This window comes from Sarcophilus harrisii, chromosome 2 (assembly GCF_902635505.1).
Source record: "Sarcophilus harrisii chromosome 2, mSarHar1.11, whole genome shotgun sequence".
Classification (NCBI taxonomy): domain Eukaryota; kingdom Metazoa; phylum Chordata; class Mammalia; order Dasyuromorphia; family Dasyuridae; genus Sarcophilus; species Sarcophilus harrisii.
Window position 1 is genome coordinate 550,273,895 of NC_045427.1, and position 20,497 is coordinate 550,294,391.

At 32.8% G+C, this 20,497-nt stretch overlaps 1 protein-coding gene across 4 annotated transcripts in view; it reads left to right on the forward strand.

Annotated features, from left to right (window-relative positions):
• ZFAND6 (zinc finger AN1-type containing 6) overlaps positions 1 to 20,497 on the forward strand; it is an 89,867-nt gene that overhangs the window by 37,012 nt on the left and 32,358 nt on the right. The window contains exons 2-3 of one of the 4 annotated variants that reach the window (XM_031955642.1): positions 11,256 to 11,416; positions 16,435 to 16,517. The exons of 2 other annotated variants lie outside the window; for them this stretch is intronic. The gene's annotated coding sequence lies outside the window, so the exon portion shown is untranslated. The remainder of the gene's footprint in view (positions 1 to 11,255; positions 11,417 to 16,434; positions 16,518 to 20,497) is intronic. One more of the 4 variants, XM_031955643.1, reaches the window with a different exon arrangement.

The following is a 20,497-nucleotide window of genomic DNA, read 5'->3' on the forward strand; positions in this document are numbered from 1 at the left end:
AGTTTGACTGTAAGATTTTCTTTTCAATTCTGGGCTTTTCATCAAGAATGCTTGAAAAGTTTTTTTCACTAAATGTCCATTTGCCTCACTTTTTCTAGATCAGTTTTTCTTGGTTGTAATGCTAGATACTTAGCCTTTGAGAATATATTCCAAGCCTTTTATACTTTCAAAGTGGTGACTGCTAAATCTTATGGAATCCTGACTGTGACTCTTTGGTAATTGAATTTTTTCTTTCATACTACTTTCAGTATTTTCTTCTTCACCATGGAGCTCTGGATTGCGAGTATAATATTCCTTGGAGTTTTCATTATGGGATTCCTTTCAAGAGATGAATAGTAGATTTTCCCTTCCCCTCTCTTTTCTCCTCTTCCTTTCCTTCCTCCCCCCTCCTTTTCCTCCTCCCTCAGTAGTTTCTGCTGCTTCCAGAGGAGATGTAATTTGAGTAAAGGTGTGTTTACTGCCCCTGTAGTTTTGACTCTACAAATTCCTGACCCAGATTTGGAGTTGTTGTCTTGCGTGTAGTTGAGTTTCAGTAGACTGCTATTGGACTTAGTTGCTACTAGCCTGCTCAGAGCAACGAAACTATTGGCTCCCTGTATTGGTCTAAGTCTCCTACCCTGGTTATTCCATTTCAGGTATATGTATGGGACTCAAGATTTTACAACTAAGTTTACTGATAAGCTTTTGGACTCAACCACACAAGTGAGTTTGTAAAATTTGTTCCTTCCTTGTGTTACATAGCTAGCACTGTGCTTACTCATGATCATTCCTCTCTGTCCTGAATCTGTGACCTGAAATTGGACAATGGATGACAGAGTTGCCAGATGGAATCTATTCTTGCTTCCAGCAAAGATCTCAGAAGTCTACTGGGATCTTTTTCTTCTCTGATGCTCTATCCTCTTCCCTTAGCCATTAGAATGTTCCTTACTCCCACTTGCTTACTCAGTAAAAAATGCTGTGCTGTTTTCATAGACATCCTCTACTCCAATGTCCCTAGAAATCTAATTTTCTGGATTGGGCAAAAATAATTTTGTTTTTCTAAACTATCCTTAGTGAGAAAAATAAATCATTGTGTATTTTTTTGGGGGGAGGGGAGGCTTTCCTAACCAGAATTTGGTGTGATACATTTTTTAGGTTAAGTTTGGAGGAGGTATGTTGGGTGACCCAGACTTCTCTATCTTGTCTCTAGCTACTGGACTGAATTTGTATGATGAATTTTAGGAAAACAAATTTGATAGCTGAATTTAGAATGGACTCTGGAGTGTGGACTTGAGGCAGGGAGACTACCAATTATTGAAATATAGGAATAATGTGGTTTTTTAAAAAAGGGCCTAGATAAAAGATTTTATGAAAAGTTCAGATCAGCAAGACTTTAGTAACAAAATGATACTTAGATTTTGATCCTGTTAAACTGGGAAGAGGGTTTTGCCCTCCAGAGCAATAGAAAAATTAGGAAGAAGGAAAGATATCCTACCCAAAAAATGAATTCAATTTTGGATATATTAAGTTTAATATACATCCAGTTTGAGATACTCAGTAGGCAGGTGGCTATGGAAGTCTGGAGATCAGGAAAGAGGTTAAGATCTGATAAGTAGATCTGAAAATTAGCGCAGAGATAATTGAATCCATGAAAGCTAGTAAGATCACTAAGCAAAGTTGCACAACTAATAATGAGTCTTCTTAAAGTTGTCCCATTGTTTCAATTCAAACTACATATTTTCATTGGAATCAGTTAACATATTTTGCTTAGTTATAATTTTGAAAATAGAATTTAAATACATGCAACCACTATGGGGGATTCATTTTTGTACTAATCAGAACCTAGCTGTATAGTGGGGAAAAGAGAAAAAAATCTTAGGACAGAGATTTTGCTTTTAAGAGATAATTGATAACTTTGGAATGAATATTAAGTTTTGTTATCAGATTGTAAACCAGAAGTAGGAAGCTCTTTCAAGTCATTTGACTGAAAAGATGAGATTGGTAGATTTTTAATGGTTGGAGGGTTTAGTGAAGATTTTTTTTCTTTTAATGGATTAGAAACTTGGTTATGTTCAAAGAAAATACAAAAAAACTAGTTGATAAGTTGCAGATTCAAGAGAAGTGGAAAGAGATAGTCATCAAGAATTCAATCTGCTGGAGAATATAGAACTAGACAAAATACTTAGGACAAAAAAAAATGTCCTTTTAGAGGAGTTGGTTTTGACTGGGGGTGGGAAGGAGGGAAGAAGCAGCATCTTTGGGGGAAAGGAGAATGTGAGATGTTATGAAGGGATTTTAAGATGAAAAAGAAAAGATAGAGCTTTACAATGAACCTGGTAAAAGGAGAAATATGAGCAACATTGTCGCCTGTGCTTTTCACTTGATCTTAGATCCTGATAATTAGATTTTATCCATTTTTGTTCATCTTCATTTTGCCAACCTCTGAAGTTGAAATTTGAGTACGATTATTGCATTCCTAACCTGCCTTCTTCTATGGAATTGAATGTATTTCTCTTAAAAACTCCAGCTGTATGTGGAGGGGGTGGAGAGACATCTATAATCCTAATTACTTATCTTTCCATGTTCTATCTAGTCCAAGCTTTTCCCCCACTGAGTACTTCCCTCTCTTCTTCTGTTCTGCAGGTTGGGGATATCCCTGGAATATTTATACGGTTAAAAAAACGGCTTTCTCTGTTCATTTTTGACTTAACTGTGCCCATGGGCACTGGTGTTTTTTGTATATAGACCTAGGCTAGTTGAGGGTACTTGTTGATCTTGAGTTTTCTTTTACCATAATTTGACTTGATGCCTTTTCCTAATGAAAATATATTTCCCAGTATTCCCTCCTGTATTCCCTTTAAAAATTAAATATGCACTATTATAGAACATGTAAAATACTCTCTGTGCTTATATTAATCATTTCTAAACAGAGGCTATGATATGGAACTCATAAATTTTATCTTTTGATCAAATTTTGTATTTTCTTGACTCTATTTTGTTATTTTTAACTTTTTTGCTTTTTCTGCCTGTATAAATGGACAGATATTTTTTTCCACCCTACCTATACAAAAAAAAATTCATCCTATCTCTTCCTCGTTCCTTTCCTCTTCTACTGTGCTCTAGAATCTGATATTCCATTTATGGGAGCATTGTTCTGAAAAAAAGAGACCCTAGGCTTCACCAGACAGCCAAATGGTTTAATGAAGCAAAAAGAATTTGAGTCACTGCTTTAATTGATCACGTTTCCAATTTATCTTTCTAACTCCTATTCACAAGTCATCATAATGTACTGTTTTGATAATGTCATCTCTTAATTAAAGTTCCTTCTTGGCTTCCCAGATAAAATATAAATTAATTTATGATCTTAACATTTGAGGGCCTTCATAGACTACATCAAATCTATATTTTCAATCTTTCTCATTGTTTTTTCCTTGGATTCTGTTATAGCCAAATTAGACTTCAGTTTTTACCATTGTTACTTTATCTTTCCCAGTTGTTCATTGTTTTTACTTACCTCTCTTGCCTGGCTCTTCTTCTTTCCATTAAGTTTTTGCTTTGACTTCTTATTCTCCATTGCACCTATTACATTCTTCCTTAATCTCAGTTATTTGTCTATGTTATCTTTCCACATTTTATCATATTGAAATTTTGAGAAGTCTGATTTCTCTCTACTGTCTTTGTATGCTTAGCCCTCAACAAAGGGCTTTCTGCATAGTTGCTCTTGTAAATTTTTATTGTATCAAATATATTTAGTAATATTAGTGATGATCATCATCCAACCACTGTGGGATCACAACCTAACCCAGTTTTCACTTTCCGATTTTTTCTTTGCTTACAATTGTGAGATATGAAATACTTAAGAGCTTCAAAGACTCCTAGAGATGTGTTTGTCAAACCCCTTCATTTTATAAATGAAATTAAGGTCCAGAGCATATTACATATTACATTAGCCATTAAGTTAGATAAATTGTGTATTTTATTCTAAATGAACTTGGCCTAACCAAAATTTCTTTTATTTGTGTCGTATTGTCCATTTTTCTCCTGACTAGGATGATTAGTGAACTTTTGTTCATTGTCCTTTGAAAGAAAATTAGATATTTTTTGCTTGATTTTAGATATGACCCTTTTAAATAAAAACTATCATTTCTGTAGTCATCTGAATCCATGCCTTTTGAATTCTCTTGATTTTACCCAACTATTAGATGGTACAAGCAAGTGATTGAAATCTGGTCTTGGAGTTTAAAAGACTTCAGTTTAATATTGCCTCAGATGTTACTAGCTTTGTGATCCTGGGCAAGTCACTTGGCATTTCTGAGCCTTAGTTTCCTCTTCTGTAAAGTGAGGGGGTAGAAGTTGATGGCTTCTGGAGGGATTTATAGCACTAAATATTTTATCCCTCTTGATCTGGACTTTGTCCCTTTCTGGATTGGAAAAGTCCTGTTGGTTGTGGCTGTTCGTTGCCCATAGACCTTTTTCTTGTCTGATGTTTTTGAGTATTTTTTTTTTTTTTTTATTTAATAGCCTTTTATTTACAGGATTTATACATGGGTAACTTTACAGCATTAACAATTGCCAAACCTCTTGTTCCAATTTTTCACCTCTTACCCCCCCCACCCCCTCCCCTAGATGGCAGGATGACCAGTAGATGTTAAATATATTAAAATATAACATAGATACACAATAAGTATACATGACCAAAACATTATTTTGCTGTACAAAAAGAATCAGACTCTGAATTATTGTACAATTAGCTTGTGAAGGAAATCAAAAATGCATGTGTGCATAAATATAGGGATTGGGAATTTAATGTAATGGTTTTTAGTCATCTCCCAGAGTTATTTTTCTGGGCATAGCTAGCTCAGTTCATTACTGCTCCATTAGAAATGATTTGGTTGATCTCGTTGCTGAGGATGGCCTGATCCATCAGAACTGGTCATCATCTAGTATTGTTGTTGAAGTATATAATGATCTCCTGGTCCTGCTCATTTCACTATGTTTTTGAGTATTTTGGATAGTCACAGTAGCCCCTTGAATGGTAATAGTTTTTTTGAATCCTCCCTTTTTTTAAATAAGCATAACTTTTTCACTTCTTAACCTTGTGAAAGGTTTTGTGGGACTTCACTGAAATTTAATAGTGAAAGAGATTGACTGTGATACTTGTAGATATATGTGGTGAATTGAGTACAGTTTCAACTAATAGTTGTCTTGACCTCTTGTTCCCTCTTTTACCGAGTATAAAACAGAAGATGAATGCCTATATTTGAGAATTTGAGGTTATTCAAGCAAAATTGGTCTGTAATCTAAAAAAACTCAACTTGCAAATTGCTAGAGAATTCCGTAGAAACTAGTCACATTGTTAGTTTATTATGTTATCGGACTAGAGAGTTTTGAAGCTCTTGTTACTTTTTTTTTTTTTTTTTAATTGGTATCATACCACATTACTTTTGTGATTGACTTAGAGCCAGTTGGATTTCATACAGGAGTACATTTCACACAATAAAAAATGGGACAGCTGGTATAAAGCTTATTGTTTCTATAGAAATGAAATCTACATCTGGATGTCAGTTGTAGATTGGTGTCACTCAATCCCATAGTACTTCAAAAAATTCTAGTGCGGTATTTAAGATGTTGCAGTGATATTGGTTTCTTTTACAAATCAAACCAAAACAGGTCTAATGTTTTTTAAAATAGTTTTGGAATTTACTTTCTTGAATCTTTTCAGTGTATTTCCTAATTAAATTTGAGAAATAGTCAAATTGCTAGTGATGAAAACTAAGATGTACAAATTTTTTTTTAGGGAAATATCCATAATAGTTATACTTGTTGAGTACTGCTGAGTAAAAGTGACCCTAATTCGGCATGTTGAAGACAATCTACTTCTGTAAATGAGAATTTAGGAAAAGAAAACTTGGGGCATCTGATAATCTATTTTTAGATCATCACACACTGAAGTAAGTCATGGGGTAGTGGAATAATTAGGATTGGTATATTTTCCAGTGTAGAGTTTACTGAATTACTTAATAAGACAAAGATATAAAAGACATTACAGATGATTTTCTACAGCAGACAATTTCTTTTTGCTTCTGTTTAAAATCTTTGATTAAGGAGAAAAGGGCTAGTAGTAGGTAGAATTAGGAGGCAAAGTTCAAAAATACTTCTAGAACCTTCTTGTGTGAGCATAAAGGCATGATCCTCAAAGAACTGCTGGTTCATTTATTTGGGAGGCAGGAATTGGAAAAATCTATCTTTGACTCTCCCCTTCCCCAGCATTGTATCTAATCATCTAAACTTTGCTAGAGCTAGGTATAATTTTTAAAAATAGATTTATGTATATAGATGTATCTATAGCACCCATTCTCGTGTGTGTGTGTGTGTGTGTAAAATATCTTTTGGTTTTATATTGCTCACATTTCCCATTATATTCCTCCTGCTAAGTTGTTTAAAAAACTTAAGAACCAGGAAAAAAATACAGCAAAAACTCAATATAATGAAAACAAAAACTAATGTGGCATGTAGTGTTCCATAGCTATGAAGCTCCCACCTCTGAGAAGTTAGTGATGGGGTGAGGATATCTTGTTATATTTTGGATCCAAGATCTTTATAATTTTTCAACATTCGGTTTCAGTTGATTTTTAATTGTTTTTTAAAATTTACGTTGTTGTGCTTATTGCATATACTGTTTTTCTGGATCTGTTTACTTCAATGTGCTTTTAATCTAAGCCTTTCCTGTCTTTATTAAAGCAGTTATATTCTATTGTATTCATGTACCACTGTTTAGCCATTCCCTAATCAAGAGACTTATACTTTTTCTTGTCTTTTCCACCACAGAAAATGTTGTTAATACAAATCTGCTGTATTTGGAATCTTTTTTTTGTTGTTGTTGTTATTGCTATCTTTGAGGTACATGCCTGGTAGTGTAATCTGTGATATGCTTGAAAAAAAAATTACATTTTATATTGAATGTAATGAATCAAAAAAATTAGAAACCAAAAAATAGAACGTAGAAGAGAACAATGACTGAAAATGTGACTCCTTTAAACTACTTGCTTTTAAAATAGAATGTAATTTGACATTACTTTTAGGATGTATTTGTGTTTTCTGTCAAAATCAGTTGTCCTCTGCATTTAAAAAATGTTTTTTATTTTCTTTCCTATCCTGAATCACTTGGAAATAAACCGAAGAAAAACAGCCCCTGTAGTCAAGCAAAATCCATCCATTGGTCATATCCAAAAATATATATGTTTAAATGTCCCTTGGGTTCATCATCTTGCTATCAGAATAAATCACATGTTCCTCATCTTTCTTCAAAAATCATGTGATAGGTCATTGCATTGATCAGATTTGCAATCTCAGTGATGTGAAGACTTTTTTATTTGACTTTTGATCATCTACTACCCATCTTCACCCCTCAGATGAAGGAACATAACAGGTCTAGCACAACTCTGCAACATCTTTGGAAACTTAGTCTTCTCTCCTTATTTGTGATCCACTATTTTACCCTATGACTTAATCTAAACTACCCTTTCCCGCTGATATTTAAATTTTCTGTCATCCCTATTCCTAGTTCATCTCACTATCTTTAGTTGTCTATGAATGCACTTGTGGTTGTCAGTGGTTTTTAAAGTGTTCACACACAAATGGATGCAATACTGCAGATAATGGTTTGGAGTGTATAGTAAGATTATTATTTCCTGTGGTCTGGAAATTCTGTTTCTTTAATGTAGCTTGATATTGTATTAGCTTGTTTAGCAATTGCCTTTATACAACTGCTTCAATAAGCTTATGATTAATCCCCAATTTTATTTCACAGACCTAGGGTCTTCTCTATTATTTAAACAATTGTCTTCTTGCTTTTTAACTGAAATATATGACTTTTTAATTTTCCCATTATAGCTCACTTATTGCTCTTAGCTTTATCTTCTCTTTCAATAAATATCTTGTAGTTTTCCAAGTAATGATAAAAACAGTTGAGCAGTTTAGGCACAAAGAAAGCACCTCTCTTCTGACTGACATGGAGCTGTTGATAAGTTTTGAATACATTTGTTTAACCAGCTGATACTTTGTTTTATTCCTGCATATTCTTATTAGAATGACACTTTCCAAAGCTGTAACAAGTTACTTTTCCCTTTAAAACTTCACTCTTTGGAACCCAAAATTTCCAGATTGTCCTTTTGGAATAATTTGAGTGTTTAGCATTAATAGAGCATCTTATAAATTTTTGATTCTGCTCACCTCCATGGAGGAGGGTGAAAGGTATCTATAAATTGCATGTTTTAGTCAAAATGTAGTATTTTGATCAACTTTGTGGAGAGTCTTGTCCTTTTGTGTTTGTTAATCCTTGTAAAAAGCCAATTAAGTGTGTTTCTATTAGTGAGGGTAACTAAATTACCCGTATTTGTTGATATCTTTTTTCCTACAGGATATAGAACTATGAGACTTGGTATATAAATAAATACCCATTGTACTTCTTCATTCTACTAGTGTTATTTATTAGTATTCTGTTATACTTAGAGTAGAAAGTATGGGTTAGTTACTTGAAATGATTTTGTTTGTATATTAATCTAGTTAACATATTATCCTACTTTTTTTTTTTTTTTACCCTACCATCCTTTTTTTAAGTAGTAAGATGTTTTGAAATCACCTGGTTTGCCTCATTACACAGAAAACATTTTTAGATAATTTATCACATTTAAAATGTAGAACGACAAAGGAAGCTGTCTTTGTATAGTCCTAGCCATCTAAATAATGTTTTTTTGTTTTTGTTTTTGTTTTTGTTTTTGTTTTTGTTTTTGTTTTTTTTACAAATTTAGGGCTAATTCATTTTGTTTTACCAGTGAAGATGGATAGTAAAAGTCAAACCAGATGTTTGAAATTCATGTGGTTTTAATATTACTGAAGAGCATATTTTTAAAAAGTTTAGAAGCTTAATTAGTTAAAAAATGGTCAGACAGATTTTGGCTCATGTCTTTCAGGGCTGTGCTATAAATCAAATCTCTTTATATATACACAATGTAACTTAGATTGTAAAGAAACTTTTGGAATATTATGAGTGGACCTGTGCATTTGACACCTTTTATAGCACAGCAAATATGCCAGAGGCTTCAGTATAAAAGTAATACTTTATTCTGATTTATTATAGTCAGATGGTACATTTAATATGGAAAAGATGAGAGAAAAATTTTTTTCTGATACATGGGGAAAAAAAATTCTTAAGAAAATTTCATTTAAAATCACCATGGCAAATACAAAATAGTAAGACAGAACTGGAAATTAAGAAGCCTGGAATCTAGTTCCAGCTCTGCCACTTCAGTTTCACTTATCTTTAAAATGATTTTTAAGAACTTTTCAGTCTATGAGTCCTTATGTATCAGTTAGCTGAAGTAATAAGAAATAATGTATGGAAAGAATGCTGGATTTGGAGTCAGGAAGATCTGAGTTCAAAACCAGCCTTAGATATTTAATATCCATGTGACTCTGGGCCAAATAAGTCTCTGAATCTTTTCTTAGCCCTTAGTTTCCTTTTTGTGTAAAATGGGGATAATAATAGCACCCACTTCACAGGATTTGTAAAGCACTTTGTAAGGATCAAATGACGTAATGAATGTAAGCTCTATATAGGTACATGTTAGCCACCATGTTTCATTATCATTACTCAGCTAGAGAAAACATAAATGCCTACCAAAAAGCAAACAGATTCCTGAAGGCAATGACTGTAACTAGAGGATTCGCTTTCTTATCTTATACATATGGTATTCTTGTCCATTAGTGTGGTTTCAGAAGTAAACTCTTTTTGTGGTATTAATAAGAAATGACGGATTTGGAGTTAGAGGCCCTGAATTTATTTAGTATTTAGTACCTGTATGACATTGGGCAAATAATTTAACTTCCTTGGATCTTGGTTTTTGTCAACTCTAAAATGAAGACCCTCCAGATTTCCCTGCTTTGACAATCTCCAAGTTATCATTTTTGGCATTTAGATTGAAGATGAAAATGCAACTTTAAGAACAATATGAAAAGAAAAACAAATCAGAACATCTTGATCTAAAACTTGCCCTCAGCCCGTTGATCTGACACTGGTATATGTCTAATAATAGTATGTGTTGTTTAAATATAAATGTAATGTAATGTAAATGTAAAAATGTAATAAGATTTAGTAATGGTGCTAAAATAATTAAGTCAGTTTGTTGCCACTATGATATAAAACTCTTACTATACTTCCAATATTTAAATCTCTTTTCTTGGTGCATAAACGGTCTTCCTTTCATTTCCTTGACCCCCAAAAAAGAAAATTGGGAAGTTTTTTGGAGAGAATGGGAGAGCAGAATAAATTTAAGACTTTCTTTATTATGTACTCTTAAAGAAAGATTTTATAATAAAACATTAAGCATAACGAAAGAAAAGTAGGGAAATGCATGTTGTTATTTTATTTTAGAGCACTTCCTAACTTTGCAGTTTGCGTTCCAAAACCTTTTGAAGTTAGCTGTTTGAAATTCAGAAGTCATTTTCATCTGAAGAAACTACATAAAATAATATGATTAGGATCCCAAGCCCAACCCCCATACCCAGCAAAATCTATTTAATTTATAATGTACCTTATAAAACCTGTCATTTTATAGCATGAATTGTTCAGGAAATGTATTCAAATCCCAGTATGGCATATCTCTGACCTCTGTCCCTTTCATTCCTGCACCCTCACTCAGATAGAAAATTGATTCTTTCCCCATGCATAACCTCCAAACATACTCCAGAAAGTGCAGGTAGAATGGGAACTTCATGTATACCCATGATAAATTTTTGGTTCTAGATCTAGTACTTTTTTGGATAACGAGGTCTTGCAAAAATCAGAGACTGTGTTAACTCAGATGAATGTCCCAAGAGAATGAGATGATCTGATTATTTTAATATTCACACAAATAATAGGGGAACACTTTATTGAGAGGGTTGGCAAATAATTTCCAGAATGTAACTCCTGCTCCTGATCTATATCAGACAGAATAGGAATATTTTTGTATGGAATTTTTTTTTAAACTTAAATATAGACATAAATTTTTATTAACTGCCTTATGAAAGACTTCTGTTGGAATATGGTGGTTCTTAGGGTTGGGGTGTGTGTGTGTGTCTGTGTGTCTCTCTGTCTTTTAAGATGCTCACAACAGATCACTTCTTAATGAGTATAAAATAGCAATGAAACTATTCCTTAAAAGTTTAGAAAATTTTAAAAAATGTTCCTAATGGATTTTAACTGTTTCAACTCTTTCATATTAAATGTGTTACAGGAATGAAACTGAAGTCTGCTGCAATAAAACACTGAAGGCTTTAAAATGTTTTCTTGCATAAAACTCAAACTTTAAGTAGCTGCTTATGAGGATAGGGAAGTCAGGAAGCTAATGTCTGTCTCAAGATACAGGACAGCTGTTTGTTCATCAACCTCAACTGTGTGAGTAGAGCCTTAAGCCTGTAACCCTGCTTAATTGGACATAACGAATAAATTTTTTTTTTTGTTTTTGTTTGTGAGAAACTGTAGTTAAACCAACATGATTAAATATTTTGAAAGATTTTCTTTTCTTCTCTTCCCTGTGCCTCCTCCCCACCCTGCCATCTATAGGATATTGAGGGTGGATTGGGGAAGTGATCATTTTAAAGGGTAATAAAAAAATTCTTGGCACAAATATTTATATGAACATTAATAAGACTTATAACTAAACTTCAAGTATGACAATGTTTCTTCTTTTATTTCAAAATTATTCTAAATCCTAAGGATTCTATCTCTTAGAAAAATATCCTAAATTGTACTTAGAAAGATGTGACTGTTTTGCTTAAGATTATGCTCTGAGCAGAATTGACTGAATAAGTGTGTGTATCTCACACACACACACACACACACACACACACACACTTTATATCTTAAAATATTTGTGTATATGTATATACTCATTTGTCTTAGTGAAAAACAGGATTTCAGGAAATAATGGTTCATTTAAATTTTGAACACTATCCCTCCCCCTCCCCGCCCCCCCCTCCGGCAATTGGGATTAAGCGACTTGCCCAGGGCCACACAGCTAGGAAGTGTTAAGTGTGGGAGGTCATATTTGAACTCTGGTCCTCCTGACTTCAGCGCTGGTATGCTATCTACTGCGCCACCTAGCTGCCCCTTTTGAACAATTTTTTGAAAAAAAAGACATTATACCAAAAGTTAGACTTCATCTTTGCTTCTTTTATTGAGTCTGGTATACTAAATTCAACAGTAATAAATTCTTAGTTAAAAGAAACATTGATTACATTGACGTAGTTGTTTCTTAATTAAGCACAGTTGGAATTATGTGATAAACTGTTTGGTGTAGAATGTTTGTTTTTAGTATTTTATAATAGCCTCTCCCTCTGGGTCTGTCTCTGTGTTTCTTATTTTATTTTTCCAAATACATGTAAAGATAGTTTTCAGCATTCATTTGTGATAGACTTTGTGTTCCAAATTTTTCTCCCTCTACCTCCCCTCTCTCCAGGACAGCAAGCTATATGATATAGGTTATGTATGTGCAATTCTTTTAGTCATATTTCCATAGTTGTGGGGGGGGGGGGAGGAAGCAAGCCAAAAGGTGGGGGGGAGCCTTAGAAAGAAAAAAAAAATCAAAAAGTAAAAATCCTATGCTTTGATCCATATTGAATCTCCATAGTTCTCTTTGTGGATACAGATGGCATTTTTCATTCCAAGTCAATTGGAATTGCCTTCAATTAACCACATTGTTTAGAAGAGTCAAGTCTTATCATAGCTGATTGTCATGTAATGTTGATGTGTACAAAGTTCTTCAGGTTCTGTTTGCTTTATTTCAGCATCAATTTGAGTCTTTCCAGGCTTTTCTGAAATGGGTCTGTTCATGATTTCTAATAGAACAAAAATATTTTATTACTTTCATATACAATAACTTTTATTCAGCCACTCCCCTGACAGATGGGCATCCACTTAATTTCCAGTTCCTTACCACTACAGAAAAAGATGCTATAAAGGTTTTTGAGCATGTGGGTCCTTTTCCCTCTCATCTCTTTAGGATACAGACCCAGTAGTAACACTGCTGGATCGAAGAGTATTCAATAGTTTGATAACCCTTTGGGTATAGTTCTAAATTGCTCTCCAGAATAGTTGCATTATTTCACAACTTCCCCACAAAATAGTAGTTTCTCAGTTTTCCCATATGCTCTTCAACATGTGTCATTAGCCAATCTGAGAGGTATGAAGTGGCACCTCAGAATTGTCTTAATTTCTATTTGTCTAGTCAGAAGTAATTTAGCATTTTTTCATATGATCAGAAATTAATTTCTTCATTTAAAAATTGTTCGTATCATTTAACCATTTATGAATTGGAGAATGATTTATGTTCTTATAAATTTGAGGCAGTTCTCTATATGTTTTAGAAATGATTTATTTATATTTATATATTTAGAATTATGTTTTAGAAATGAGCCCTTTATCAAAAATACAGTCTAGAGATTTTTTTTCTTAGCTTTTTGCTTCCCTTCTCATCTTGGCTGCATTGGCTTTATTTGTGCAAAACCTTTTTAACTTAATATAATTAAAGTTATACATTTTCCATTTCATAGTGTTGTCTAGTTCTGTGGCCATAAATTCCTGCCTTCTTCACAGATCTGACAGATAGACTAACCTTACTGTCCTAATACGCTTATGGTATCATCCTTTATGTCTGTATTTTGACCTTATCTTAGTATAATGTTAGGTGTTGGTCAACGCCTAGTTTCTGCTCTATTATTTCCCCAACAATTTTTGTAAGATAGTTCTTATCCCAGAAGCCAGGAATGTTTGGGTTTATCAAACACCAGATTACTTTAGTCATTGACTATTGTCTTATGTACCTAATCTATTTCAGTGATCCACTGCTTTTTCTTAGCCAGTACTAAATGGATTTGATGACTTCTGCTTTACAATATAGTTTTAGTTCCGGTATGTCTTTTGCCTTTCTCTTTAAAAGCAAAATGTTAACCTTATATAAGAATTGATTTGTAAATTTCTATTTCTGTTCTATGTTTTTATGCATAAATTTAGCAATAGACCATCTTTGTGTCCAAGAGTAACATGGTATTTCATAGGATATTTCATAGGCATTGCTTTAGAATATAAAATATTACATTTTAAAAGTAATTAAATATTACCATTCTTAGTGAAGTTAAGTAATTACACCATACAGCTTTTACTTGGCAGTATCAAAACTGAAATGAAGGCACTCTTCATTCCATATCTAATACCATTACCCTTTTAAGGACATACAAAATGATGTCCTATTTTCAAAGTATTCATTGGAAAGGAGGCATTTAGCAATTCTTAGCATACAGAACCATGTATATCTTGGAATTTATCTTCTGTCTCTCCTGCTACAGTTTAGTCCTTTGTTTTCTAGTCAATGAATATCAAAAACAAATGGTCACAAAACTTAATACAATATATTTTCCTGGATCCTATATGAACCTGGCAGGTGTGCGCCTTTCAAGAAGTTGGCCCAAGACAAATTACCTTTTAAACTTAGGAAAGATTTTTATATGCTTCATATACTTATAATTCTACAAATAAGTGTGGATATGAGTTGTGTTAAAATGTGAGAGGGCATAATTAACTTTGTATCTCTGTCCTTTCTATATGTAGTCCACTTTTTTGTGTGAGCATTTAATCTTAATTTTATTTTTTCTCAATTACTTGTAAAACAGAAGTTTTTAACTTTCATTTTTGGGAATTATGAGTTTTCAAATTCTCTTTTCTCCCTCTTTTTTGAGAAGGAAAGAATTGGATATAGTTTGCTTACTTGTAGTCATGCAAAGCCAGATTGCAAAACAACCCCCGTCCCCTATCCCCCAAGCAATAAGTTTTTTTTTTAAAGAATTATTATTTAATCTGCTTTCATATACAATCATTTATTTTTCTGAAAATGGATAGCTTTTTTTTTAATCTTTTAGAATTGATTTTTGTTATTGTGCTGTTGAAAACAGCTAAGTTAATCACAGTTAATCATTGTACTGTGATAGTTAACTTTATACAGTATTGTGACCCTGCTCATTTCATTTGGCATCAATTCATGTAATTTTCCTTAGGTTTTTCTGAAACCATCCTGTTTGTCATTTCTTATAGCACTGTAGTATTCCATCACCATCTCATAAAATTATTCAGCCATTAACTAATTGATAGGCATCCCCCTGGGTTGCAATTCTTTACTAGCACACACACACACACACACACACACACACATAAACCAAAAAAAAAAAAAAAAAAAAAAAAAAAAAAAGCTGTTGTAATTTTTGTAGATCTAGGTCTTCTCTCCTCCCACCTCCTTTTGATTTCTTTGGCATACAGATCTAGTAATGATATTGCTAGGTTGAAGGGTCAAATACCTAGTTTCATAGCTCTTTGGACATAGTTCCAAACTGCTCTCCAGAATGACTGGATAAGTTCATAATTCCATCAACAGTGCATTAGAGTCCCTATTTTACTATATCCCTTCCAACATTTCTCATTTTCCTTTCATATTAGCTGATCTGATAGATGAGGAGTTATTTTCATTTGCATTTCTGTAATCAGTATGATTTAGGTTCCCTCCTCTCCCCCCTTCCCCCACATATCTATCTGTCTACATGACTATAGATAGCTTTGGTTTCTTTGGAAAATTTTTTCTTAACCTTTGATCATTTATCAATTGAGAAACGGCTTGTATTTTTATAAATTTGACTGAGTTCTCTGTATTTGAGAAGTGAGGCCTTTATCAGAAAAATTTGTTGAAAATTTTTCCTGCGGCTTCCTATTTTCCTTCTCTTGGCTGTATTGGTTGTGATTGTGCACAAACTTTTTAATTTAATGTAACCAGGATTATTCATTTTATATCTTATAATGTTTTTCATGTTTTGTCAGTAGTCTGCTTTTAAAAAAAAGATTGCTTAGCTGTTTTTTCCTTCCCTTGAATAATTTTAACATTTATTTTAAAAATAATTTGCTTTAGGGCAGCTAGATAGTGCTGTGGGTAGAGCACATAAATCCTGAAATCAGGGGGACCTGAGTTCAAATTTGGCCTGAGACACTTAATATATTTCCTAATTATGTGACTGTGGGAAAGTCACTTAATCCCAATTGCCCCAGCAAAAAATAAATAAATAAAATAAAAATTAAAAAAATTTTGCTGTTATTTTAATAGCTATCCAATTGCCCTGGCTAAAGCCATTCTTGTATGTATTATTGTTTGAATCAAATTATATACCACTATAAAATTGGAAGAGTCTAGGACTAAAACCAAGGTCTTATGTCTCTCAGGTCTATGTTTTCTTGCTTTATGAGAAATGAACAATGTGTCTAATAGAGAGCCAGCTTTCCAACCAGGGAGGCCTTTGTTTCAAGTACCTTTCAAATCCATATTTGCAAGCCATGTGATCCCTCTGGGCCCCCCAAACACTTTCTTAAAACTCTTTAAGTTGCAGAGTAGCTGTGGATCTGCATTGATGGTGAGAGGAAGCTCTCCCTAGAAGCTCCTTACAGAGAACAAATCACAAGAGGTGTAAGTATATATCCATATACATAAGATATTAAATATTTAAAAAATAAAGATAGTACATTTAAAAACTCATTTATCTTCGGGAAATTTTGATTAGACGAATTGTAACTTTTTCAACTTTGTTTTTGATTTTTCTCTTTTGAAAGCAGCTATTCAATTTCATAGTCATAAAAATTACAGAAACTTGAAGTTATAAAAACCTTTAAGTTTGTATTTTGTGACTTTTTCCTTTATCATTTTTTCTTTAATACACAATCTTAGATATTTGTGGACTTTTATAATAGCTTGATAGTTATGCCTGTTATTTGGCAACCTAGGTACTTCGATGGATAGATTAAAGGGTCTGTAATCAAGGAGACTTGAGTTCACTGTGGCCTCAGATACTTACTAGCTATATAACTCTGGGCATGTCATTTTGCCAAAGATGAGGATAATAACAGCACCTACATTCTAAAATTTGCAAAAGTCAAATAAGGTAATAATTATGAAACACTTAATATATAATACCTGGCACATAGTAAGCACTGTATAAATGTTGTATATATATATGTATATAGTCCTATACTATTTTAGATTTAGAGCCATATCAATTTTATGTATCATAAAAATCAAATTATCTTGATATTTGCTATTGTCAGTTCCTTTTTTTTTTCCTGAATACTTTCCTAAATATTGGGTTTTCTTCACATTTATCCTGCTCTAAAATATTTATATACTAAATTTTTAGTCTTAAGGCATAGAGAAGTTCACTTGTTTATTCACTGATCTCTCTATATATACTGCTTACATACAGCTTGATAAATGCTCGTTTTAATTTAACACTCCCCCCCCAAGAAATGATAGCATATATATTATATGTAATAAATGTTGTCTTTAATATTATTACTAACATAATTTTTAATAAGATGCATAATATATAATATATATCTTTGTAACCAAAGTTAAGAGTTTGTGTGATAACTAAATTTGAAATTACTGTCAGCTACATTTGGGTAATTGTTTTCAAAAACTGCATTTTTCAGAGGAAATGGGCATGCTTAGCTATATATATTTTAAGACCAAAAACTTAAATGTCAGATAATTATTTAGTTAATTTCTGTATTAGCAGAATCCAGTGACTTTTTTTTTTTCCTTTATAGGTTAAATTTGAATTTCATGATAGGAAAGACCTAATGGAAACAACACTAGAGTTGAGTTGTGATACAGTTTTTATCATAAAACAAGACTAGAAAATGAGTCAAGTTCCCATTTTTACCATAAACTAGATATTGTGACCTTGAGAAAGAAATAACGTCTCACTTTCTCTAACTGTAAAGTAAAGGAGTAAATTCTGTAATGACTTACTGGCTAGATATTCCCTTTAAGTTTTTGAAACAGTAAAAGAGTAGTTTCAAACAGTTGTATTAAAGGAGTATTGATTTAACATTCTTTTTTACATGAAAGTAGTGAAAATGAAGTAAATTTAAAGTTACATATTTGGGTTTTTAATTAGATGCATGTGTGTATGTGTGAGTATGGGAAGTGGTGATTGGGATACAAAAATGATTAAGGACGTCCTTTATGTATACATTTGGAGAAATTCTTTCTCTTGGAATAGAAATTCCCATTATTTTCCACTAAACACAGAAACATGATATATAAGCCCACTGACTCTTTCTAAACAGACATTAAACAACTCAGCAGATTGGACACTCTCAGGGTCTCTCTTAAGAGCTTGAGAATCTATTGTATGACACAGTACTGCCCAGCATGTTGTGCCTTTCTCAGAGAAGGTGCTGTACATTTTCTATGACCATAGAGACATCACGACATCACATAGAAACATTTTGGTCCTCCTCAAGAATGAAGGACAACAGCCAACTAACCAATGAGTGATGCCATTGAGAAAGAAAGGATAGTTATTCCTTTTTTGTCTTTCCTGGATTGCAGCAGAACAGATTGTTTGTACTAGAACAGTTAACTTCTAACTTCTGTATGTATCTCTTTGGACAAATGCCATAAGATAGGAGAGGTTTTAGAGTCCAAATCTTTAGGAATCTTCAAAGGTGACTCGGAGCAATTTTCTCTCCTCTCCTCACAAAAATGTCCTAATCTTAGATTTTTATGACATTTTCATTCTCTCCAAACCCAGTTGTTTATTCCTTTTCTTGGTTAGCTTAGAGATTGGGATGTGTAATTCATTTATGTCTTGCCTTCAAGGTGCTTACATTCTAATGGAGAAAGACTACATAAAAGAAAGCTAAAAATCTATTGTTTAGATTAAGGAGAGAATAGCTTTGGGTATAGAGTAAAAGAAGTTCTGAGGGACAGGGGAATGAATTCCTATATAGCTAGCCTGGGTGCTTTCCTTAAAAATGAAAGATCTGGGAGGATTCCATCAGTCTTGGGAAAGGGATTGCCGGAGCAGAATGTGTGAATCCAGAGGTAAAGTGAATTTCAGCTTGAAAAGGATAGTCTAAGAAAGAATGAACAAAAAAGTATAGGAAAGGGAAAAATAAGTTCAGCAAAACTAATCATAGTAGGATATTTGAAATTAAATACGAAGCTTGTGTCTCCTCACATCTTTTCTTAGGGGTTAAGATTGGTTATGGTTTTACAGCATTCAGTTCTAATTTTTTTTTTAATTTGCATTTCTTTTGTTTTTATGTATGTAGTCTTCCTGATTGTATTTCTTTCATTCCATTAGTTTGAGTGTCTTTTCCATGTTCTAGTAGTGTCTTTATGAAGATAAATTGAATTCAAATGACTTTTTTGATTGAGAAAATAATTGGATATGTTGGTTTTGAAAAATTCAATTTGTCAATTGTACCATTAGCACAATGTTTTGTATTAAGCCTTGATAATGCAAAGACAAATAAATAATGATCCTTTCCCTCAAGAGTTTTTAACATTTTACTGGAGAGACACTGCAAATACACAAATGGTACTGTACAAGATAATTCAACACAGGAGTAAACATTAACAATTAACATTAATAAAAAGAAGGTGATATGGGGAGCAAGAAAAAATTCTGAGAGGAGATGGTGAGTGTAATGTATCAGACAGAAAGTTAGTGAAAATCTATGGAAGGGGGAAATGGAATGTCAAATTCAGAAAGTAGCTAACAGTCTAATTTGGCTAGAACATAAAGTGAACGAAGGGAAATAATAAGAAATAAAGTTGTAAAGTTATATAGGAGTCAGAGTGTGATGAGCTTTAAATGACAACCTGAGGAATTTTATATTTTATTCAAGAAGCAGTAAAAAGATAATACTTCCTTTTTTTTTTTTTTCTAAAAGGATAATACTTCATATACAAAAGGTTTTTAAGCAGAATAGTGACATTGTAAAACAGGCTTCTATGAAAGACTATTTTGAAAAGTAGTTTGCAAGATGGATTAGAGAGATAAATTAGGAAACTGTTAAAAAGAATCTTGATAAAAAAGACATTTATTTAAGGTTTGAACTTGGTTTGTGACCATGGGAATAGAGAAAAGGGAACAGCTCCTGGAGATGTATAATCAACCAAACTTGAAAACTGATTGGATGGGATAGGGAAGAGAGAAGAAGGGAGCATATTGGAAACCATTCTTTATGCTGTCAATTAATAGATTTATCCTCCCTAACCCCAAAGTAGAAAAGCCTTATTCAAGAATGTCTACTAACAATAAACTTGTGTTTGCAATGTCTTTTTGCAGACTTGTTGGTGTAAAACTTTTATCTTGTCATTGTCACCTTTGTCAGCCATGTTACATAATAGAACAGTCCATCATTGTAAACTTGGACTAATAGTTAATACTGATGCAAGTTTTCACATAGTCATCAATGTTAATTCTTTAAAATATTTCTTAGGCTCCCTGGCTTTTGACTGACTGCCTTGATCTCACCAAAGAACAGTTATTCTATTTGGTTGTCCTGATTTAGTTCTTTTTATCTTTTCACATCTCTGTTCTAAAGAATCTCCTTTAGTTATAATACTTGGAATTTACCTTTACAGATTGCTTT